At 39.8% G+C, this 25910-nt stretch overlaps 1 long non-coding RNA gene across 4 annotated transcripts in view; it reads left to right on the top strand.

Annotated features, from left to right (window-relative positions):
* Positions 1–25538, top strand: part of LOC121485625 — a 29235-nt gene extending 3697 nt beyond the window's left edge. For 2 of the 4 annotated variants that reach the window (XR_005986339.1, XR_005986336.1), the window contains 3 exons: positions 18575–18714; positions 23022–23263; positions 25261–25538. This is a non-coding gene — a long non-coding RNA (uncharacterized LOC121485625). Of the gene's footprint in view, positions 1–18574; positions 18715–19571; positions 20180–23021; positions 23264–24702; positions 24843–25260 lie in introns of those variants that run through there. The other 2 variants (XR_005986337.1, XR_005986338.1) reach the window with 2 other exon arrangements.
* The last annotated feature ends 372 nt before the right edge of the window (positions 25539–25910 follow it).

Raw genomic sequence — 25910 nt, 5'->3', positions numbered from 1 at the left:
GGGGCTCAATCCCAGGACCCTGGGATCATGACCTGAGCCCAAGGCAGACACTTAACCATTTGAGCCACCAGGTGCCCCAAATATCTGTTATTTTAGTCAATTTTTGATACTTGTTATGGCAGCCCACAAAATTAATAAAACTTCCAAAATCCAAATCAATAATAACTACCATTTATTGGTCATTACCAATGTGTGTGTTGTGTGCCAACCCTTTGCTTTACTCATTTTACCTGAGTTAGTCCTTATAGAGCCCAGAGCCCTGCAAGGATGAGGAACTGCAGCTTCCATTGGTCATTGCTAAAGAGCATCACAGAGATTTCCAAGAAAGGAAGAGCCTCAAACATCTCAGAATTGGGAACAGGGAACTATTGATAGATTTTTTTTGAAGCAGTGAGGAGCTGGGTGTTTAATGGAGGTAGGGGAGAGTGGGGGGGGCTTATTGTCATTCCATACAGATCTTTCCATTATTCCTATCTCAAAAATTAGAAATGTATCGTTTGGCCTAAGGGACATGACAGTAGACACAAAATGATCGTGAGCCACCAAACAAATAGGATATTCTTGAGCAATTCGCAATTAATTCAAGGCATTGTAACTCCTCTAAGTATTGAGTGCTCCAGGGAAGAAACTGGCTTTGATCACTGGCTGGGTGTTCCAGCCACCCTAGGCCAAATGCTTCCAGCTAAATGATTTAACAAGAATAAAATACCAGGGGCAGAGAGCAATGCCAAGCTGAGAAGGGAAAGTCTTCTAAAATGCCCATCTGAGAACTTGTGAAACAGTAGTAGAGCTGTGAGATGGAGAGTGGTGGGTTGGGGAAAAGAAAATAACTACCATGATGCTGGAGCCAGGAGAATCACTCCATTGGGCAACAGATGTGGGGTCAGCTGCTTTTAAACTGATACGCCCGGCTCTGACTTAAATCTTGAAGTTACACAGTTCATGACTTGGAGCCTGGGATAAAAATTGGAATCTCAATCCAATATCAACTGAATAGTTTAGTAATTTTGGGGTCAGAATATCTTTTCTTTTTAAGGATTAGGGGCAGAGGGAGAGGGAGAGAGAGAATCATAAGCAGGCTCCGTGCCCAGTGTGGAGACTGAGGCAGCGCATGATCCCACGACCCTCAGATCATAACCTCAGTCAGATGCTTAACTGACTGAGCTACCTGGGTACTCCTGGGGTCAGAATATCCTAATGAAATGCATTTTTGTGTCTGTCAGAAGACTGTGGTGACAAATAGGATGTTGTGTCTTGGAGTTCTCATCTGCTAGCTGAGGATGACACTGGAATCTTGGAAGTGACAGAGGTTTTTCTCAATATTCAGAGATTTAGGTCCTTCCAGGGTGGGGAAGAAGCTCTGGGTGATCGCTCTGTTTTCCTGGCTGATCGCTCTGTTTCCTGGCTGATCTCTGGCTCATGCACAGATCTCACTTTTTAGACCCACGGCAAGTCTTAATTTACTAAGTGTCTCTTTGGTGCTGGGCTTTATGCCAACTGCTGGAAAAACAAAAATGAAAATGTACTTCTTGCTGTCGGTAAAAGTAAAGTAAAAGTCTTGTCGAGATCCAGACAGTCAAACAAAAAATTTTAACATGATGTAAAAATGATTTCCAGAGGTTTCCACACCGGGATTGGGAAGCTCAGAGTTAGGAGGCCTGAATTCCTATTGATGGAAGGCAGGCTGCCATGGAAGGCTTCATGGAGGAGGTGTTAACTACAGGATTGGAGTTCATGCCTCATGTCAGCAGACATCAAGATCACAGAGGCTCTCACGTGCTGGGTTTAAAGGAGCCATTTAAGTCTGTAAAGCCTCACAATGACATGGTTACATGTACACTCTAAGGAAATCTCTGTGGCAGCAGTGTGCAGGGTGAAGTGACAGGAATCAATGTTTTAGGGGCTCCTGGGTGGCTCAGACGGTTAAGCATCTGCCTTCAGCTAAGATCATGATCTCTAGGTCCTGGGATCAAGTCTCATGTTGGGCTCCCAGCTCAGTTGGGGATCTGCTTCTCCCTCTGCCTCTGCTCCTACTTGTGCTCTCTGTCTCTGTCTCTGTCTCTCTTTCAAATGAATAAATACAAAATATTTAAAAAAATACGAAATCTATGTTTTCGTTTACTTAGTTACAAATAGCAATTTTACTTTTAACAATGTCCACATCTTCCTTGCTCTATTCAAGCAACAGAACATAGAGACTTAGAAACTTTGTTTTACACCCCCATACCTGGCTCTGTCGCTGACTCAGCACATGCCTGTGCTCCAGTCTTACAGTCCTACAATATCATTTGTGGAAACAAGACTAATGACAGTAGGTTGTGTTCCAATGCGCAGTCTCATGATGATCCCCAACACCATAGGCTCTCCCAGTTTTCAATGAGCTTTTCCATTGTATCTTGGGTTTTACAAAGCAGACACCTTAATAATAGAGTGGCTAAAACACAATTTGTGATGTGAAGTATTCTATCTAGCAAAATCAAAAATAAGATGGTAAGAGTTATCCTACAGAAATCCTCCTCTTCTCAAGCCATTTGCCAGAATTCTTTTTTCCTGTTATTTAGAAAAGGATGAAATCAAGCAGTCTCCTGCATTTAAATATTCACAAAAAGCCAGAAGTTCTTCGAAAAAAAATTCTATCAGAACTTTTTTTTTTTTTGGTCTTACCCTCTTTTCTATAAGTTTTCAAACTTCAGTGTGTACCAGAATCACCTGCAGGGCTTCCTAAAACAGTGTGTTGGATCCTGCCCCAGAGTTTCTGATTTAGCTGGTCTGGGAGGAGGCCTGAACATTTTCTGTTTCTGACAAATTCCCAGGTGATGTTGCTGCCGCAACATGGTCCCTTGACTACACGTTGAAAACTATTGCTCTGAAATTGTAATGGCTGACTTTTATTGGGCACTTTCTATGTTCCAACTGTGCTCTGTGAATTCCTTACTTGTATTACCCTCTTTAATGCTCTTGGCAACCCAAAGATGCAGGCACTTTTGAGGGGTAGCTGACTGTGCCACCCCAAAATATGCCTCCTGGGCATAAGTATTATTTTGAGAAGCAGCAGATGCAGTAGAAGCTCTGAAGGCAGAGTAGAAGCTATCCTTTTGTAAAAGAAATTCACGTTTCTAAAGAAACTCTCCATTTATAAGAATGTTTCCGTCTGGGTATCTGGAAAAGAAGGATGACTCAGTCCTGAGAGAATCTTATCAACGGGGAAGGCACCAGGCTTAAATCTGCGTAACAACTCTTTCCTTGTTTATCATGCATTTCCTAATAATTTACCTGTAACTGGCCTCTCCACACCTTTCTTTCTTTTGTCTTGAGCTGAAGATGGTATTTAAGCTAGAGTTCTGAGCACCTCCAGAGAGTGACTCACTTTCCTCTGGGGATCGCTCATGTTTAACGAGGCACACATGTTAATAAACTTCTTTTTGTTTTTCCCCTATTCGTCTGACTTTCCTAACAGGGGTCTGAGCTAGACCTCAGAAGACAGAGGGAACATTATTTCTCCTCCTCTTTGACATTATTACAAATGAAGAAACAGGTTTGAGAGTCAAGTAACTCAAATCAAGGTCACTCAGTCAATAAGTGATGGACTTAGATTGAACCCAGGATTAAATACAATACTTATTTGCTGTGATTTTTCCTGTTGGTGAATTCCTACGTCTAAGCATGCCACCGCCCCAGAAACTGGGGAACCCTGACAGCACTCTCTTGGTATGTTTTGTGACTAGTGTTGCCTTGTTCTGATGTGAACATTTTTCTTTGTGAAAACATTCATATTTTTAGATAGAAATTTACTTTATCCCCAATGAACATTTCTGAAGATAAATTGCCAAACCTGCTGACTCATAACAAAAATAAAGAGCATCTACTATTTAGTCTAAGGCTTGTAGTTTTGGGAGGTGGTAGGAGGAAAAAGTTATTACCACCCACTATTGATCATTTTCACTTCATTTTCTTCAATGGTATTTATAGTAGTGCATGGAGGTGGTCTTGATAACTTTGTGGAGATCATTTTTTCAATAGTACAGATGGTTCTGCTAAATGTTTAAGGCATCTTGGGGGACACTGGTTTGATCCTGACTCAGGGGAACTTGGTCATGTAAATCACTTTGCTTTAAGTGCTTTGACCTCTGAGCATCTAAAATTGACACATACTTTTTTGGCTTATTATCTCATTTCTTTTTTTTTTTCTTTAGAGGCTTTATTTATTTATTTATCTATTTATTTATTTATTTATTTATTTATTTATTTATTTATTTATTTATTTATTTTAAGATCTTACCCACCCGTTCATGAGAGACACACAGAGAAAGAGAGGCAGAGACTTAGGCAGAAGGAGAAGCAGGCTCCATGCAGGGAGCCCAACACGGAACCGATCCCCGGTCTCCAGGATCAGACCCTGGGCCAAAGGTGGCGCCAAACCGCCGAGCCACCGGGGCTGCCCTATTATCTTATGTCTGTGGCCACTGAAGGCCCAAGCTACAACTTTATGCCTGACCACACACCAACGATTTTTTATTGCTTGTGTTCCTGGCTTTTTTCCTGTTCTCTCTATCCATAACCATGTATGTATAATGTCCAGAATATTCTGTCTCTTTTTTCTTTTTTTAAAAGATTTTATTTATTTATTCACGAGAGACACACAGAGAGAGGCAGAGAGAGAAGCAGGCTCCCTGCAAGAATCTTGATGCAGGACTCAATCCCAGGACCCTGGAGTCACAACCTGAGCCAAAGGCAGACGCTCAACCACTGAGTCACCCAGGCATCCCTTCTGTCTCTTTTTCTGTCTCTCTCTCACAATCACATACACACATGCACAGCATTTTTCACAGATAAGTTATGTCAGAAATATATATACGTATGTGTATATATATATATATATATATATACATATATATATATATATTTTAAGGTTTATTTATTTATTCTAGAGAGAGAGAGAGAGAGTGCACAGGAGCCGGGGGAAGGGCAGAGGGAGACAGAGAATATTCAAGCAGACTTCATGTTGAGTGTGGAGCCTAATGCAGGCCTTGATCCAAAGTCCCTGAGATTATGATGTGAGCCAAAATCAAGAGTCAGTATCTTAGCTGACTGAGCCACCCAGACACCCCTAGGTCAGAACTATTTCTATGTTCTGAAGCTAAGTATAAAACATCTCTTCTGACCATGGCAATGTCATGTTTCATTTTAAAACCATCTTCCCAGAATATAATGGGAGGAAGGGCCATCATCACTTGCAATAAAGTTTCCTATAATTATAATCTCATTATCAAGGAGAAAACATTAATGCCCAATATGCTTTTAATTTAATGCTAATTTTCACACTTGAAGGAAGACATTGCAAGCATATACAATTCTTTTGCTGATAAACTCTCGTTGTAATCCTGAACATAACAGAAAAAGGAACTGCATATTGAGACAAACCATGAAAATTAGCTTAAAAATGAGCCACACTCAAACAAGAAAATACCACTACACCTCTGAAAATTTATAAGATTTACTAAAAATTATCAATAAGGAATTGTTTGCAAGAGACTCCTTTACTCACTAGCCCAATACTCTCACATTTTTACCCACTAATTAAGGGGAGCTGATCATGGCCTAAAATTTTTCTAAGCACTGTAATTTTTCTATTCATCATATATTCAGAAAAGTATTAGATATCTTCCTTATCTTTCTTGTTTATTCTGTCTCCTTCCACAAGCTCTGTGAGCAGGTGTTTCCATCTGTTTTGCTTGCTGCTGTATTCTCAATGCCTAAATAATGTCTGACACACACTAGGCACTAACTAAACACTTGAGTGAGGTGCCTGGATGGCTTAGTCAGTTGGTTACCCAACTATCTCTCTCAGCTCAGGTTTTGATTTCAAGGTTATAAGTTTGAGCCCCGCCAGGAGCCTACTTAAACACACACACACACACACACACACACACACACACACACTCTAGTAATAGATAGTTAATTAATCAGGGAGTAAATGAAATGGATTACCTTAATATTCATCATCCGAACTGAAAAACAGTTTAAAGAACCTCTAGCAAGTTGTGTAGGTAGAATAGTGATACAATGGCAGAGATATTTCCTTTATCTCTGAGAACTAACTTCCTTTCAAGAGGAAAATAGAATGAGTTTACAGGGGCTGTGTTAAATGTCTAAAAAGATAAGTCAGACAGTGAAAGACAAATATGATCCCACTTATTGCGTGGAATCCAAAAAAGTAAGACTCACAGATCAGAGAGTAGAGTGGTGGTTGCCAGGAGCTGAGGACAGGGAGATCAGGGTCATGTTGGTCAAAGGGTACAAACTTGCACTTAGAAGACAAATAAATTGTGGGGGATCTAATACACAGCATTATAATTACAGTGAATGAAACTGTATTATGTAGTTGCAAGTTGTTAAGAGACCAGGTCTTCAATGTTCTCATCACAAAAAAATTAATAATTATGTGACATGATAGGCGTGTTAGCTATGGGTAGCTGTGGTGGCAGTCATATGGCAATACATGAGTATCTCAAATCAATACACGCACACCTTCACCATGTGCGATGTTACATGTCCATCATATCTCAATTAAAAAAAGAAAATAGGCAAGTACTGAGGGAATATTTTGTAGAATTATAGACTATTTTTAAAGTACATATAGTTTACTCCATTGCTTGTATACTTTTTCTTCCTTTTAAAATTAAATAATGTGGATAGAAACAACAAGCTCCACAAATGAATAGTTTCTGGACAATACAGACAACAAAATAATTATTTGTAACATGTGCCAAAAACAATATGGCATTTAATCACAGCACAGATTTAGAAAGGCAGATCACTTCTCACTATTTCACAAGAAATCTGAGTAATGAGGTGGTATATTACTGATCTATTGCTGAATAGCAAATTACCCCCAAATTTGGCAGCTTAAAACAGTCATCTATTATCTCACAGTTTTTGTGGGTCAGGAATCCAGGAGCAGCTTAACTGGGTGATCCTGGCTCCCAGCCTCTGTACTCATTTGTGGAAGCTGCCATAACGAAATACCACAGACTGAGTAGCTCAAACAATACAAGTTTATTTTCTCACAGTTCTGGGGGCTAAAAGTCTAAGATCAAGGTGCTAGAAGGTTGGTTTTCTCTAAGGCCTTTCTCCTTGGCTTGCAGATGGCCACCATCTCCATACTACTTCACATGGTTGTCTCTCTGTGCATACAGACCTTGCTGTTTCTTTTTGAGTGCAAAACACTTCCTCTTATGAGAATACTACTGACACTAGATTAGGTCCCACCCTGATGGCCTCCTTTTAACTTAAGCAACTTTTTGAAGGCCCTATCCAAATACAGTAATCCTGACATAATGGGAATTAGGACTTCAACATATGAATTTTGAGTAGACACAATTAAGTCCATAACAATCTTTCACAAGATTGTAGTCAGCTTTGATTGGAGCTGCTGTTGCATCTGACAGATTGACTAGGGTTGGTTGACCTTAGCTTCCAAGCTCACTCATGTGGTTATTGGAAGGCCTCACAGTTCCTTCCTGGCTGATAGCTAGAGATTTCAGTTCCTGTCATGGAGGCTTCTCCAAAGGCAAGCCAAATGATGTCATGACATGGCTACTGGATTCTCCCAGAGCTAGTGATCTAAAAGGGAGGGAGGGAGAGGGAGAAAGAGCACCAGAGATGGGAAATTCAGTCTCTTTACAATCAAATTTTAGGAACATTACTTCTGCATATTCTATTAGTCAAAATGGCCAGCCCTGGTAAAATATGAGACAGGACCACAAAGGGTATGAATACCAGGAAACGGAATCACTGGTGGTCTTTCTTCCTTGAGGCAGGCTACCACAGCTGGATTAAAAATAAAAATTCATGTATTACGCAAAAATTTATATATTTGCTACTTAAAATATTCTGACCAATTAATGAAATATGACATTAAAATATTTTTAGTGCCTATGAGAGATTATGCTTTCTGGGGTTGAGTTATTTTTACAAAAGAGACCTTTGAAGTTTTTTGTTAAACAAATTTGGAAATGTTGCAAATATTAGTGCCCTAGGGTGTAGTCTAAATAAAAAGCTCCAGGAGTTAACATAGTAGTTGACTCCAGCCTCTGGTGCCAAAATGCATAGGTTTTTTGTTTTGTTTTTTAGGTTTCAATAAATTTAAATGAACTTTATTGGAATATTATTTACATATAATAAATTCTATTTAAAAGGTACAAACTTCCAGTTACAAAATAAGTAAGTCACAGAGAGAAAAAGTACAGCATAGGGAATTTCAAAATATAATAAATTTTAAAAAGATACAACTCAGTGAGTTTTGACAAATGTATATTCTATGAAACCACCACAATGATCAATATATAGAACATTACTATCACCCCCAAAATATCTCTCTATCCCTAAATGTCTTCGATTCCAGGCCACCACAGATCTGCTTTCCATTCAGGATAGTTTAGTTTGTATTTTCTAGAATATCTTGTTAGTTCTGTTTCTCTGGAGAATCCTGACTAATAGTCTTGAGTCTTAGTTCAATATTTTCAAAACCAAGTTTAAAATATCCAACAAGGTGTTCTAGTGGGAGGTCCAATTCAGTAAGTGCAAAGTGGAATTTATTCCCATTTTATTCATCCATATTCATCCATTGGCTTTTTCAGTCAACACGAACTTATGGAATGTCTACTATGTGCTAGGTAGGTATGCAAAGTGGGGTTCTGGCCACAGTTCACTGAATAGTAAAGTCAACAGATATGGTACAAAAGTTAAATGTCACAGTTCCCTGTGACAGCTCCCTAATACAAATGTGCAGGTCAGAATAGTAGTTTCGAGGGCATGGAGGTACATTCTGCAGGGTGAGAGTAGAGGCTGCTAGTAGGGAAGACTTCCTGAGCAGTAGGCTTGATAGGGACGGGTTCACCAGGTGGGCAGGTAAGATGGGCTGGTGGGGGAAACATTTTCGGCAAAGCAAAAAACACATACAGAGGAAGTGCATGGAATAGCTGTGGTGATTAAAGTAGCTAGGTGTTCAAGAACAGCAAAGGTTAATCATGAATTCCAAATACGATGAAACTGAAATTATTGACGTGTAAACATTCCCGTTTTTTCCCCCTGTGTGCCAATTAGAAGGGGTTTTGGTATAACTCATTTGTCCTTTTCCTTCTGTCCTAGAAGGAGGTCTTGCTCTGTTACTGAAGTTTGTGGGATAAGAGGGAAGAAGGAAGGAATAGTAATAATAATGAGGAGGAGAAGGAGAAACACCCAGTATTTTTTCAGCCTGTCCTCTGTGCCAGATCCTAGTCTAAGCATTTTATATGTACTAACTCATGTAATCTTTACAACCATGTGAAGCAGATGTTTCCCCCATTTTACATATGAAAAAGCTGAAGAATAGAGATTGAATACACTGCCCAAGTTCTCACCACTTGTAAACGCCAGAGTCAATATTCAAATTCAGGCACTTTATATTGCCTACATATAAATCATATATATAAATTATATATACATATACATATATACATACATATGTATAAATGATGATATGATTTATTATAACGAATTGGCTCACATGATTATGGAGGCTGATAAGTCCCAAGCTCTGCAGTTGGCAAGCTATGGACCCCAGGGAGCTGATGGTGTAATTCCAGTCTGAAGGTTGGCAGGCTCAAGGCTTAGAAAGGGCCAATGTTTCCATTTGAGTCTGAAAGTGGCTAAAAACCCATGTCCCAGCTTCGAAGTAGCCAGACGGAAGGAAGGAATTCTCTCTTATTCAGCATTTTTGTTCTTTAGCCTTTTAACTGATTGATGAGGCCCACCCATATTAGGGAAGGCAACTGCTTTACTCAATCAATTTAAAACTTTAGAGACCAGAAACACCATCAAACACATTCCTGTTCATGTTTGACCAGATGTCTGGGTGCCCATGTCCCAGTCGAGTTGATGCAAAGTTAACTAACACAAAGGCTAAAGCCATGGAACACCTGGGTGGCTCAGTGATTGAGCCTCTGCCTTGCTCAGGTCATGATCCTGGGGTTTGGGGATCGAGTCCCACAACACGCTTCCTGCATAGAGCCTGCTTCTCCCTCTGCCTGTGTCTCTGCCTCTCTCTTTGTGTCTCTCATGAATAAATAAATAAGATCTTTAAAAATAAATAAATAAATGAAGGCTAAAGCCTGCAGAACCAGTAGCACTTCACAGAGGAGAGAGCTAAAACTCTAGTAAGATTTGCAGGCCAAGTAGGAATGGCTAATAAAAGGAGGTGGCTGGAATATTTCCTTACAATCCTTACAGAGGCAAAGGCGATGAGAAGTTAATTCTCATCTGTAGAATGATGAAATCTAAGTAGATGACTTTACAGACTTTTCCAGGTCTCAAAGTTCCATTTTCTCCTTAATCTAAGGTTTTAAATCTGAGTAAATCTCTTAATGTTCCATTAAGAGAAATGAGTATTGTAAGAAGGTTTTGGAAAGAAATGGTATCTCATTATTTACTAGTTACAGGAAAAACTACTTATTTACAAGATTTTTAATGCTCCAGGAAACATTGCTGGTGTTTTACAAGACATAGCCTTCTGAAACTACTCATTTTATTTGTTTTCATTTTATTGTTGGAGTCATGATTAATTATTAGATTCTTTGGATAAAATTATTTCCTTCAATCAGAAGTACCTGCACAGGAGCTGGTATAGCCACTCTGGAAAACAGTATGGAGTTTCCTGAAAAAGTTAACAATAGAGCTACCTTACCAACCAGCAATTGCACTATTAGGTGTTTTCCCAAAGGATACAGACATAGTGATCTGAAGGGGCACCTGCACCCCAATGTTTATAGCAGCAATGTCCACAATAGCTAAACTATGGAAAGATCCCAGATGTTCATTGACAGATGAATGGATAAAGAAGATGTGGTGTATGTATACAATTGGATACTACTCAGCCATCCAAAAAATGAAATCCTGCTATTTGCAGCAATGTGCATGGAACTAGGTGGTATTATGCTAAGTGAAATAAATCAATTGAGAAAGACAATTATCATATGATTTCACTTATATGTGGAATTTAAGAAACAAAACAGAGAGTCATAGAGGAAGGAAGGGAAAAATAAAATAAAATGAAATCAGAAAGGGAGACAAACCATAAGACTCTTAACTCTAGGAAACAAACCTAGTGTTGCTGGAGGAGTGGGAGGTGGGGGCATGGGGTAACTGAGTGATGGACATTAAGGAGGGCACCTGATGTAATGAGAGCTGGGTGTTATACGAAATGGATAAGTTGCTGAACTCTACCTCTGAAACTAGTAATAAGCTGTATGCTAATTAATGAATTAAAATAAAATAAAATAAGCACCTGCAAAGGATGCAAAGAAGAGGTGGTCAAAGTAAGAGGGAAAAATCCTACACTATAAGGTGTTATGGAAGCCAAAGAAGTAAATCAAGAAGGAAGAGATGAGGGCAAGATTGTTTGCTCCAGAGATATTAAGGCAGATGAAGTTTTGAGAAAAGGCTATCAGATTTGGTGATTAGGATATTCAGCTCAGTTTTAGTTGAGGACTGAAAGTCATAGGAAGCTGAGCAAACAGTCTTGGTGTTGCCTAATATGATGACATTGAGATGGATTCAGAAATCAGGGTATTTAAATCTTTTCTACCAATGTTTAGCAATTTGAGGACATGAGTGGAAAAGTAGAGAGCAGTATAGGATGGGGTGTGTGTGTGTCTGGTACTTGGGCTCAAAGTTTTAAATGGTGCCAACGGGTTTAAGGATTGCAGTTTATTAGAAAAAAAAGCATTGAAATATCTGAGGATGGGATTTTGTTTCAAAAAGGAAGCAAATGAAGTCAGAAGGTCAGCAGAGGATCAGAACAGGATTTTCAAACTGTGATCCCTGTTTCAACTTGATCAGTGAGTCAGAGATAAGGCCAATCTGTGTTGCTCTTAATACCTTCCTCCACTAAACCTCACAGATGCTTGGCTGTGATCAGTTTCAGATATTAGGGCTCTATGCTAGGTATCTTCTGTTTGTCCCCCTGGGTCCACTCTCCATCTATGACCCGGGAGACTGTCCTGTAAAGATCACATCAGTGAGTTATCTCGTCCTATGGCTTCTGTTTGGATTTGGCCATTAGGGAGCACATGTGTGAGATTGGAGAGAAGGAGGGAAAATGTGGTGGAGACATTCATTCCTCTGGTTCCCTTCCTACAGAGTCATCTTGTTCTCTCCCCTTCAGGCCTAGAGGTGGTAATAGCACCCCACTTTCTTAGCCCTTTGTGATTTCTCTATGCTCTGCCACACCTTTGAAATTGCCTGGAGAAGTTACCCTGCATATGCTTTACTTCCTCAAATTACCCAAGTTGAATGTTCCATCTGGAGCCTGTCTGACACAAGTTTTATATAAGATTTCATTATAAGAAGTTGTCATCACTAAAAAGATATTCGGAACCAGTAGACTAGGACAGAGGTTGGCAAACATTTTTTTTTCTAAAGAATCAGATAGTAAATATTTTTGGTTGTATAGGTCATACCGTATCACACAATGTCACCACTCCTAGATTCTGCTGTTTTAGTGAGAAAGTAGCCATAGGTGTTAAGTAAATAAATGAGTGTGACTGGGTTTCGATAAAACTTTATTTACAAAGACCTGGCAGTGAGTTTTTCTTTTGGCCTATATAGGCTATAGTTTTACTGATTGATCCATGATCTGGGACAAGCAGATCTTGTCTTCTGTTTAAGCTATGAGAGTGGTTCCCAGTCTGGGAAGACTTTGCCCCCTAGGGGATGTTTGGCAGTGTCTGGGGACATTTTTGGTTATCACCCCTGGAGGAAGGGGGATACTGGCATCTAGTGGGCAGAAGCCAGGGATACCACTAACTATTCTGCAATGCACCTGGCAGCTCCCCACAATAATCATCCTGCCTAAAATACCAGTGCTGCTGAGGTTGAGAAATTTGGTCTTCACGAGATTAAGTAGATTGTCAATTTGCTCACCGTGTCAATGTGACTCACAGAATCACAGAATTAATTCTGTTTTTTTTTTTTCTGGCTCCAATTTTAACATTATTTTACAGTACTTAGAAAACTGGGATACAATGCATTTATAGGAAATGTGATGGTGTCCTCACTCATGTTTTCATCCCTCAAATCAGTAGACATGCCAATCTACCTTAACTGACTTTATTTTTTTTGGCCCCTAAATATCTTTTGGATAGATAGTGAAAGTATTCATGCCTCTTTTAACAAAATTGTATCCGTCTAGCATCCTGAAGCTGTGTCTTGGATTTCCTTGGCTTCCTAGTTAAGATTAAAGACTGCCTGGTGAAAGGGTTACATTTGGTGCAAGGGAACAATTATGAACATGGTGTAAGTGTGGGTGGTAGGTGTGTGTGCGTGTGTGTGCGTGGTGCAGGTGGCGGTGAGTAGCTGGGCCTGAGAAAGAGGGTGTGTTGTCTTTGTGGGCATGTCAGCAGGTGGGCTAGTGTAGAGAGATGGCGTTTATGAAGGTCTCAGGAGTTGGGAGAGGTGAGACATTGTATTCACCGGGAAAGGGAAGAAGAATGACAGCTGGACAAATGAATGATTTAGGGAAGGTATGTCAGGGACGTGTGGCTCTGAGCTGGTTCTTTTGATTATAATCTTTCGGGGCTCTTGTGTTTCAGACTGGCCACCTTAACATTTCAGAAGGGGAAGGAGAGGAATGGATAATTCTACTGTGAATATCTATTCTTTTTGTACTGTGGGTTTTCAATGAACCTATATATTACCCTAAAACTACTAAACCAGAGCAAAGTTGCAACATTTGTATTCCCTAAACTGTAGTTCTTTTGATTAACGTCCTTTTTTAATGGAAGGAGAACACATATTTCACCCCCATCCCCCACCCCTACATTGTTAATTAGTGGACAAGTTGAAGACAAGGACACATGGGGTTTGGTGTCTGGGTGACATCATAATTTTGATCAGCTGAACAGCCTGGTAGTGGCCTTGAAGAGATGTTTAACTTTTGGAAATCCCTTTTTTATTGCAACCAAAGCTATTAGGTTTTAAGGTCCATGAAGATGAGATAAACAGTCATAAAGGGCTTTGAAATTCATACACAGTGTTTTACAGTATTTAATCACTGTCACTTAAATATGGTGATGTTAAAGTGACATCCATACACTGGCAAAAATCCAATCATCAACTGCTTAGCAGGGTACAAAAAATTTGGAGGCCAGTGGATGCGATGTTACTTATAGGTGATTGCAGAGTCATTTTTTGCAAGTTTTGGAATATCCTGCCCTTGGTGAACTGCTGTGGAAAGCAGCTCTATATCTTTTTTATTCTTAAAATTAACTTTAGAGCTCTTGTTTTAGTGCACACTTCTACTGTAGTCTAATTTGTAGATTGACAATCCTTGTAAGATCATTTAAGGCTAATTCTGACCCTGAATACCAGTGAAAGAAATGCAATAAAGACATTCAATCAAATTGAGCCAATATATTAAATACACAATTTAATCTCAAAATTGGTGATTTCCTATGTGCCAGGCAATATACTGAATGGTTTACATGGATTATTATTTTAATTCTCCTGATTAACTGGGGGTGGGTAAGTACAGTTATTGTCACCCTCATTTTACAGATGGAGAAAACTGAAGTATGAAGGCATTACATAATTGTCTCAACATCACACAGGAAGTGTTGCTGTTGGAATTTGTACACCGGCAATTTAGTTTCACAGCCTATACTTAACCACTTTTTTATATTGCTTTCCTCTTCTATATTTTTGGTGGTGGATGTAAGAAAATAATTTTGAGGGCATTATGGTAAGTTAGATATTAATAACCCAGGTAATAAATCATCTGTCTGTAATACAAGAAAGCTGTTTGGTCTTGGGGAAGTCACAGAAATTTGCATCAGTAGAATGAGGGATTGTATTGAGTCATGTCTAAAGTACCTTTTCTACTTTTAGCATGGTGATACCAAGATGGTGGGATAGATGTTTTTTAACCATATCCTTCAGTCAAATGATCATCCTTTTAGTATTAAATTATTTGGAATAGATACTTCCCAAATTTGGAATAATTTCCCATTTCTTCTTTGACCTCATGGGTTGATGCGTAGAGGGAATTAGAAACTCCACAGAGAAAAAGGAGAATATTGTGTAAGTCATACTGCTTCACTAAAGGGGTGTTTGGCCAGTATAGAAAATACACAGAATTTTGGAACTGTAAAGGACGATGATCTAACCCATTCCCATTACAGGTGAGGAAGCTGAAATCCAGAGAGGTTCAGGGACATGTTCAAATTCATAAGGCTATCTCGTAGTAGACTTCGCTACAATTATCTAGATCCAGATTCCAGGCCTCTTCTAGCACATCGCAACCACTTTTGCCTTCATTTCCTCAAGTCATGAAAAACCACTGGCCTATTTTAATCTGGGCAGTTTAGTGGAATAGAAAGATCTGAGTAAGACTCTCAGCTCTACCGTTTACCAGATGTGAACCATGGGAGAAAGTTAAAATAATAATATATGTGTGTATTCACATATATATATTTATTATTATTTTTTGTTTTTATTGACGTTTGATTTGCCAATATGTAGTATAACACCTATTGTTCATCCTATCAAGTGTCCTCCTCAGTGCCCGTCACCCAGTTACCCCAATCCCCTGCCCACTTCCCCTTCCGCAACCTCACATATATATTTATATATAATGTCCAGGGTTTATATGTAATGTTTGGGAGCATCAGACTGAACCTTAGAGCTGACTTAGTACCCTATGTCAGTACTGAGTACTGACCTACAATGGGGCTATATTAGTACCAAGCAATAGATCTGCAATTGTTGAATAAGAACATATGGGAACAAAACAAAGGTCAACCTAATTTGTAATTGACACCAAATGCTGGGGGAATGAAGCTGGTCTGCTGTGGTTTTCAGTCAGTTGAATAGAGTTAAGTGGTGAGAATTCAAACCATAAGAAGGGTGAAGGAGGATGAGTGAACCAAATTCCAAAGAACCTGCCCCCCTTCCTCCCAAATCAGTACAATGGTCACGATGAAGGGAATGGTTCCACTTTATGGAAGCCATTATTATCTATCAAGTTAAATTAGTGTTGTTGGGTTCAACATCATTAGCATTGTAGACCTGTTTGCTTTGAGTTTGTCAGGTTGTTTGATTTTATTAAATACTAACTACAGTCATAAGTAGCTTGTATATCATTTTGTATAATGGATTTAAGTAACATTATTATTATATGTGAGATTAAGTAAAATATTAGAGAGATAGAAGGTGTTTTCTTTTTCAAGAACTAGTCATACATTTTCTTATTTAAAATGTGAACAAGAGGGGCACCTGGATGGTTCAGTGAGTTAAGCAGCTGCCTTCTGCTCAGATCATGATCCCAGGGTCCTGGGATTGAGTCTGGCATGAGGCTCCCTGCTCAGCCGGAAGTCTGCTCCTCCCTTTCCCTCGGGCTCTCCACCAGGTTGTGCTCTGCTCTTTCTCGCTCACTCTCTCAAATAAAATTTATTTATTTATTTATTTATTTATTTATTTATTTATTTAAGAAAGCAAGAGCACAAGCAGGGGGAGCAGCAGGCAGAGGGAGAGGGAGAAGCAGGCTCCTCATCGAGCAGGGGGTCTGGTGTGGGGCTTGATCCCTGAGATCATGACCTGAGCTGAAGGCAGACAGACACTCAACTGACTGAGCCATACAGGCACCCCAATAAATAAAATCTTTAAAAAAATTTTTTATTTTTCTAGTTCAATTTCCTAAAAAGACCTCACAATACTTGCCACACCAGTAGCAGTAACAATGAGCTTCCCCTCTAGTGCCCAGCATGGGCTCTCTACATACAATTTCCAGTAAAAGGAGTGAGGGATCTTTGGAAAAGTGACTGATCTCAGTACAGGGAAGACTACATATAAAAGGTGCCTGGGACATTGATCCTACTAGCAAGCAGGGAAGCTATCAAAGACTCTAATGGTTGTATCAGAAGAATTTAGGAGCCATCAAAAGGGGGCACCTATCATCCAGAGATGCAATAATTTGAACATTAGTAAAAATAACAATTCTTTTTTTTAAAGATTTATTTATTTATTTTAGAAAGAGAGAGAGAACAAGTGGGGGATGGTGGAGAAGGAGAGAATCTTCCAAGCAGACTCCCCACTGACTGTGGAGCCCTTCTTAGGCTCAGTTTCATGATCCACGAGATCACAACTTGAACTGAAACCGAGAGTCAGAGGGTCAATCAACTAAGCCAGGTGTTCCAAAAATGGCAATTCTTAATTTACAATATTAATGTAATCACATCATAGATGTTCATAGCAGTGTTGATAAAAATGATAAAATATTGGAAACAATCTAAGTATTCAAAAATAGCAACATGTACTCACATATAAGAGTGTCATTTAAACCTTGTTGTAAAAAAAAAAAATAAACCTTGTTGTAGAAAAATAATTCATGATTTAGGAAAATGTTTAAGATACATTATTAAGTAAAAATACAAGTTATAAAATATGCCTATAGTATATTTCAGTTTGGCCAAAATAATATACATATGAATATGCACATGAATATGCATAGAAAATTGGATGAATATATGCTGAAATGTGAATAATCACTATGCCTGTGTGGCAGGATTATAAGTGATTTTCTTTTCTCTTTATTTTCCAATTTTCTATAGTTAGCATGAATAATTTTATATTTCCTAAATATAAAAATATAATGTAACAAACATTTATTAAACTAAAAAAATCCAAATATTAAGAAAATGATAGCCTCTAAATGGAAAGATGTATTATTTTTTGGAGTACAGATAACACATGTGTTCAGATTAGGATACCTTGAATAAGAAACTACGATCTAGGTAAAGTTTTTTTAATTTTTTAAAGATAAGTAAAAAAGACTCCCCAAAATTGAGGTGACTTACCCAAGACCATCTTTACCAAGTAAAGAAAAGAAAAAAATGCAACGTAGAATGTGGTTATAGTTTCAAAATTACATTTGCATTACTTTGAAGTCAACCTGTATTCACATTTGTGTGCACAAAGCTTTTTGCTTATCTTCTAAAGCTAGAGAAAAATGGCCAGATTTGATACAAGTGAATTTTCCATGGCCTGATGAATAAGTGAGTAAACACCGACCTCCAAGAATCTCAAGGTCTGGTCTGTGTAGATTTATAGTGATTGCGTTGCACCTCAAGAGGTATTTTCAATGCACTGGTGTAACTAGCTGGCAATTCACCATTTTAGAGAAATTCAGCCTTGCAGGGGGATCTTTCTCTTAAGTCTCCAAGTGATTTCCAAGGAAACTGACAACATCAATCAACAATCCTGAGTCAGCCAAGGAAAAAGTGCTTTGGCACATGATAGAATGTGTGAGTATTTACACCAGGCATTTTAAACTCATTTTCAGCTGACTCAAAACATCAACCAAAAATATTTGTGGGGCAATAGAATATAATTGGCCACAATTGAGGGTGCAAAGAAGAGAAATACCCAATGGAGAACAGGAAAGAAACCTCGATAGGGAACTTATCTAATTAAGCTTCCCTAACTCTGCATTCAGAAAGCTTTATTCTGACCTAACGCTGTGTCTGTTTTCTCACTTTATCAGGTCTGAGGTCTGGTGTGATTTTCTTTCCACGTTGGCTGAACTGATGATGCAAGGGAAAACAAAAATAAAGGTCTCACGAAAAGCCAACTAGTGATTGCCAGCGGCTAAGACAAGGAGTGTGAGGCAGGACTGAGTAATGGGTAAGGTCTCTTTTTGGGGTGATGAAAATGTTCTGGAACTAGATAGTGGTTATGGTTGCAAACCACTGTGAATGCACAAATTTCCACTGGATTTTACACTTTAAAATGTGAAAATGGTTTGTTTTATGTTATGTGAGTTTTACCATAAGAAAAGAAAATCAAATGCAATGCCCTGGGGAGAATGATATGAGGAGAGATGGGAAGGTGCCCGTGTCAGGGCTACGGGAGGGAGATGGAGGGAGTGGGAGGGGTTGTAGAGACCGGGCTGGAAGCAGTGAGACTTCTGGCTCAGACCTGAATCCTGATTTTCATTGGTAATCCATTTTGGGTTCTTTCTAAGCACTACTTCAGTTTCTAATTCAGTTCACCCAAGATTTATATAGATGTCATAAGCAGGCTGTCTTATAGTCTAATGTCGCTTGTAGTTTGCTCCCCCCCCACCCGCAAGAGTATGTTTTATTTTATTTCATTTTATATAAATGCCTTTAGGTGGATATGCTCTTTCCCAATTTCATATGTCCTCCATGGATCTCTGCTATTTTATATTATTCCTGCTTCATTAATTTATGATACAGGCCTGGCACATGAAAACATTTGTGTTTGCAACACCTGATCTTTTATTTATTTACTTTTTTATTTTAAAAAAAGATTTTATTTTTTATTTGAGAAAGAGAGCACAAGCAGGGTGGGGTGGGGAGGCAGAGGGAGAAGCAGAGTCCCTGCTGAGTAGGGAGCCCTATGTGGGACATGCGCACAGTCCCAGGACCCAGAGATCATGACCTGAGCTGAAGGCAGACACTTAACTGACTGAGCCACCCAGGTACCCGTGCAGCACCTGATTTTTTTTTTTTTTTTAGGAACTTAATACATGCAAAGCACAATGCTAGAGATAGTTTATTAAAATGAGCTCTTGCTTCAAGGAATCTTAGGATGAAGACACAATGCAAATGGCTTATTACAACACAGGCAGGGTAAGTGCTCAAATGCTAATGCAAATTAAGTATACTGGAAAGAAAGACAAATGCAAAGATCATGTAATATCCGATTGCCCTCCACTTCTGCTCCTGCATTGAGATTTTATTTCGGTGTAAAGAGTTAAAGAAGACAAATGATATTTGTTAAGAAGCTGGGAAGAAATGCCATCAAATCTGTAACTAATAGTCATCGGGGCTTAACATTTTATTGTAACACATTTTTAGCTTAGGCCTGAGAAGCATTTTCCATCCTTAAAAAAAACAACTTTGGCAAGATGAAAAATAGGTACGATAGGATTTTTCGCACTTGAACAGCAATGCTCTCAGGAAATAAAGCTACTGTGTACTGACTCCTCCTGTGTGCTTTACATGTGTTATCACTGATCCTCACAGCAACCCTGCAGGTTTGTGGATCAGGGAAGAACCTTGACATCAGTGAGGGGGGGCACCTTGAACATTTCTCGTTTTCAATTCCAAATTGCAAACATGACTTTCTGGCTTTCTTTAGTCACATTTCTTCCAAGAATCAGAGATGACTTGTGGATATTCTCATGTTTCATTTAAAAAGCATTTGTTTTCCCCTATTAGAATTTTAGTTTTATCTCTGCTTTGATAGTCGTTTTAATAAACCAACCAACTAACCAAAATTACCTTAGTGAAAAGACTCCAAAGGAAATGAGCCGGCTCCAAAGAGAACAGGAGCCGACCAAGCGGGGCAGAGAGCTAAGCAAACTCACTCACTGTCTGAGCATTTGTTCTAGTATATCAGCCTCCCAGCCCTGCCCAGACTGTGCTTAGTCTTTATATATTCATATCCTACATGAATATGAACATGTGGACATAAATGTGTACAGAGTTATAAAGAAGCTATTGTCTCTGAGCTCCAAATTCACCCTTCTTCGCCTTGCTTTGTCCCTGGGTCACTAAGCCCTGTAAGCTGATCTTTTGCCCTCGGCTGGATATTGTTTCATCAATAGAGGGCGCTGCAGGGAAGTAGCAAGAAGACACTTGGAGGCTTCCGATGTCTCTGCAGAGGCTTTGAGAGCCCAACAGCCTTAAGGAGGCACTTGAGGGGCACCCTCAGGGTATCTGTCCCTATCAGCAACCTCTTTGAAGCATTTTCACCCCTCTGTACCCACCAACAACTGTGGGCCACTTCTACAGAGGACCTCTGGCCCACCCGCACAGAGCAGAAGGCAGACCAGCTTCCACTCAATCATGCTCATGAGCCAGGATGAACTGCTTTTCCAGACCAGGGCCAGTCTGTGCCTTCTGCTGCTGCCTCTCTGAGAAGATCTGATTCTCAGCCGTGAGGTGGAGCCAGGAGGGCTTCTCCTAACCTTTGTTCTTTTTTTTTTTTTTTAAGATTTTATTTATTTATTCATGAGAGACACACAGAGAGAGGCAGAGGGAGAAGCAGGCTCCCCGTGGGTATCCCAATGAAGGAAGGACTCTATCCCAGGACCCCAGGATCACCATCTGAGCCGGAGGCAGACACTCAACCACTGAGCTATGCAGGTGCCCCCTACCCTTGGTTCTTTATTGCTCTGCCTTCCTCAGCCTACAGGTAGCTGCTATTTTAATTTGTGATTCTGAGCCCCTTTGAGTCCTCTTTGGTTTCTTTTAGTATTTACTTTTGGGGGTACTAAATTTGCCCTGTTTGAATAACTCTCATAGTTTCTGTCTACCAACTGGACCTTCACTCATATAGAAGCAAAGGCTTGACAATATAGGACTGATTAAATAAATGAGCATGTATTCACTAATGGATTAATACTGTTTTCGTTATCAGTTGGTTGCTTGGTAAGGTGACTTAGATCCTGATTTGAAAGGTCTTTCTGTCTTTTTTGACGCACACTTGTTATTATCACCTGTTTCCTACCATCACTGGCCAGAGAAGGTATGCATCCTGGACGCATGCATTCTAGCTATTGGAGAGAAAGCCATGTGTCATCCTGGAAGACAATGCCCAGCCCCACAAGGTATTGTCCCTGAGCCAATGCCTTAACTGAGCCTTTCACAGACTATTCCATCATTCTGGAACCTTCTGGGCTATAAAGTAAATGGTAGAATTAGTGACTCTCATGATAATGAGCACATTGCTACATTCCCTTTGCTATAAAATGGCAAGTTGGACTTAGGCAATATTGTAAGGGACACCATATTTTTAATTTTTTCTTTTTTATTTGAGTTGACACAGTGTTACATTATTTCAGATGTACAACATAGTGATTTGAGAAGTTTATTTATATTTTTAAGAGATACCATGCCGATGAATCAAATGTTCTGTGGTATTTGGCACCTTTGGATGGTGGTGCTCATAGAAGCACTGCAGGAAGATAAGGCAAATGAATATGCAAAGTATATGTTCATTTCACCAAGGACAGATTGCTATCTGATCTCAGATAGTTGGTTCTGATATAATTAATAATACTATTTGGTGGCTTGGCTAGTTTTCTCGAAGAATGGTGCTCTATCAAGGTCTTGCCATCAAACTGTGCTGCTGACAGGTTAGGAATTCAGCAGTGGAAGCACATTCAGTGGTGGGTAGCTTCAGTTACAGCACTATGAACACCATTTATGGGCTTCTTGCTTAGGCACTGGGAAGTCTGAAGAGGGGGGCTAGCTAAGAGTCATAAGATGGATCATAATGTGTATGTGGGCACTGAGAGTCTTCTCCATAGTGTACGCTCTTTTGCAGGCATTAATGGGAGATTTGCTTTGTATTCATTGCCATAGGTTCATCCACATACCGTTTCTCTGGGCATCACATCTCTTTTTCTCAGAATGTGCAGAAACAATGCTATGTGATATACATGGCTCGTTTAGAAAAGGCCATGCTGATTTCTCCAGAGACGCTTGTTCTGGGACCTGTCAGTGCTCTTCAATCCAAGTTCATCAGGAACACCTTTATAGTTAAACAGGTTTCATTTATTACTTGTAGCAAAGAAGAATGAACATCATGGGAACTGTGGGGTGTTTCAGTCAGAAGGTGTTAGAGAGAACCTATTATAGGATTTGGGGTTTGTTTGGGTGATTGGGGGAAGGTTTAAGAAAGCATAGATTTGGTCCAGATCGGATGCTGTCAGAAAGGAGTTAATTCTATGGTTGGATATTTTATAGGTGTCATAGTGGCATTTTGCCTGCACTTACACAAAATTGTGAATTGGCCTTGTTTTATTTTATCTTGTCATGGTCTCAGAGTAACCTTGTCTGAGGTCAGTATTCTATGAGATTATTTATGTCCAACAGGAGCATAACATAGCCTGGCTGTGAATGTCAGGTCAGTTCTGAACATGAGAACATCACTTCTAAACATGAGCTCTTTTTCAGAACTTTCAACTGTCATGTAAGAAGTTTGGCCATCCAGAGGGGTAATCACATACCTGGATGACAGACATGTGAATGAAGAAGACTTTGAGATGATCTCAACCCCAGCCATTGTCTAGCCACAGCCACCTGAGAGACCTGGATGTAGTGAGAACTGCCTAGCTGAGCCCAGTATCTCCAGAATCATGAGTAAAACAACTGTGATAGATTTGAGCCACTGTTTTGAGGGGATTTGTTGTGCTCCTGTAAGTAGTTAGCTCTATATGCCTGAACTTCAGGAGAGAGACTTGGCCTGGGGTTATAGATGAGGAAGTCCTTTAGCGAGGAGAAATCATTTGAAGTCATTGAAATGGATGAAATCACCAGGGAAATAATGTATGTAGAGAAAGGAGTGGGGGGGGGGGCGGCGGGGAGAACCTATGATGGCATCTTCAGTGGCAACAGTGAGGGGATCAAAAAGAAAAAAATATTTGGAAGGAGGAGGAGGAGGGGATCAGGTAATAGATGACATCCAAGAGGAATGATGTCAAGGAAGTCAAGACTGAGTGTATCCAGAAAGAAAGGCATTTGCCAAAGAGTCAATTGCTATGGAGGGTGATCAAATAAGACAAGGATAAGAAGTGTCTTTGAGTTTAGCAGCAATAAGTTTACATCATTGACAAAAGTAGTTTCAGGCAAGTCAGGGCCGGGGAGTTGGGGGGTGGGGGTGAGGCGGGGGTGGGGGCAGAATCCAGATTGTAGAGTTAAGGAAGGAAGAGAAGAGGAGAAGGAGGGGAAACAAGCCCATGGGGTTTTACTACATCGTGCTGCCTCTCCTCAGACTCTTTGTATATAATTGTTTTTTCTATAATTCAGTAACCCATAGAATAATCACATGTCTTGAACCCTACAATTTCACAAGAGCATGGATAGATTGTATCTTCATGCATAGTTAGTGTGATACTTTAACCTGTAGTTTCCAGTTATAAATATTATTCTGTGGGTCTGTGTGCATCTGTCATTATAAGCAATTCAAAAATCCTGTTATTTCTCTTCCAAGGAAAAAAGTTCATCCCTTAAAATAGTAACCTCCACTCAGTGTTCACTGGTGCCTCGTAATTACTTCAGAAAAACAATTTCAGCTTAAAAGTTATAAACTTGGGGCACCTGGGTGGCTCGGTCAGTTGGGTGTCTGCCTTGGGCTCCGGTCATGATCCTGGGTTCCTGGGATCAAGCCCCGAGTCAGGCTCTGCTCAGTGGAGAGCTGACTTCTCCCTCCCTTCTAACTCTGCTCATGTGCTCTCTCTCTCTCTTGTTCTATATCAAATAAACAAATAAAATAAAAAAATAAATAAGAGTTATAAAGTCTTGAGGTGGGTCTGCAGGAGGAATAGCTTACTTTTGCCAGAGAAGTCTGGAAAATTTCTCTAGTCATAGCCCGTTAATTCATGGCCTGATCGTCTGAGCTCTCATTCCAGTTCACCATCCTGGGAACTGGTGTGGGACTCTGCTTATTCGAGTGGGGGGTCAAGACCCCCTTGGTGACAGTGAATGAGTTTGCCAGGGGGTTGGGGAGAGAAATTCTTCTCAATTCAACCTGTAAGTTGGTCTCATGGCCTCATTTGGCTCCCATAAGCCTCTTTTCTACCTCTTTTCAGGGGGATCACAGCCCATCTTTTTTATGCTCATGTTTTTCTTTTCATAGATGTATGGAAACAAGCAATATAATGAAGATGGGAATAAGGACTTTAAATGAAGAGTTTACACTTCAAAGGACTTGAAATTTATATTTCAAATGTCACTTCCAAATGAGGCTGTACACATGGACAGAACACAATAAACAGATTTGGAAAATGACATGTAGCATGCATTTTTTAACTTTATTTTATTAGATTTTATTATTTTATTCATGAGAGACACGGAGAGCAAGGCAGAGACACAGACAAAGGGAGAAATAGGCTCCCTGAGGGGAGCCTGATGTGGGACTCGATCCCAGGACCTCGGGATCATGACCTGAGCCAAAGGCAGATGCTTAACCACTAAGCCACCTAGGCATCCCTGTAGCATGCATTTCAAATGCCTGTTGCATTCTGAGCTACACTTGCTGTATTATCTTTTTACGAATCTTATGGTAACCTTGGAAATATCACCATAGAAGATATTGTGGTCTTTAAAAACATTCTTTTGTTAGATGTAAAAGTCTAAAATATACTATTATTTTTGAAAGTCTTTTTTGGCATTTCTTCATCTTTCGTAATGCCAGAAGCCTCTGAAAATGGGAAATTCCTGGACATTTCTCAGCATGGGATAAGGCCTGCCTGGGGCAATAACTTTGACTCTCTGTGGAAGGAATTCTGGGGTGTGGAGGATGATCACGTGAATGCTCAGAAGGATTTGAAAAGGTAGAAAGAAAATACTTTCACTACATATTGTGTAGTGAGCACGTTTTTATGCTTAGCACTGGACTGGGGGCTTCCCATTCTACATTTAATCATGTATGGTATGAAGCTGGAGAGCACGAAGCTCTGGGAGAGAGGGTCTGAGCTGTCATCAGAAGGGAAACTGTAGCATTTGGGACATAAAACCAGCTTATGATGAGGTTTGGGATAAGGGTAGAGGGAAAAGATCTTGGCAAATTTATTATGCACAAATACTCGTGTTATCCTCCTTCAAGTGATATTTGTGACTTTTTCTCTGGGTTCATCTGGTTGGCAGATGGAGGCAAATGTCTTTTAGCCCTAAGGAAGGCATACAGAAGGCACATATGAATCATGGCTGTTTGATAAATAAAAGAAACTGAGCTTCAGAGGGTATCTGGTGTGTGTGTGTGTGTGTGTGTGTGTGCGTGCGTGTGTGTGCATGCGTGCATTCATGCTGAATGTACCACCAGTGTATATCAGATTTTTAACTGGG

Source organism: Vulpes lagopus, chromosome 2 (assembly GCF_018345385.1).
Source record: "Vulpes lagopus strain Blue_001 chromosome 2, ASM1834538v1, whole genome shotgun sequence".
NCBI classification, from domain to species: Eukaryota; Metazoa; Chordata; class Mammalia; order Carnivora; family Canidae; genus Vulpes; species Vulpes lagopus.
Note: the sequence above shows the minus strand (reverse complement) of the source record. Positions and strands in the feature narration are given on the sequence as shown.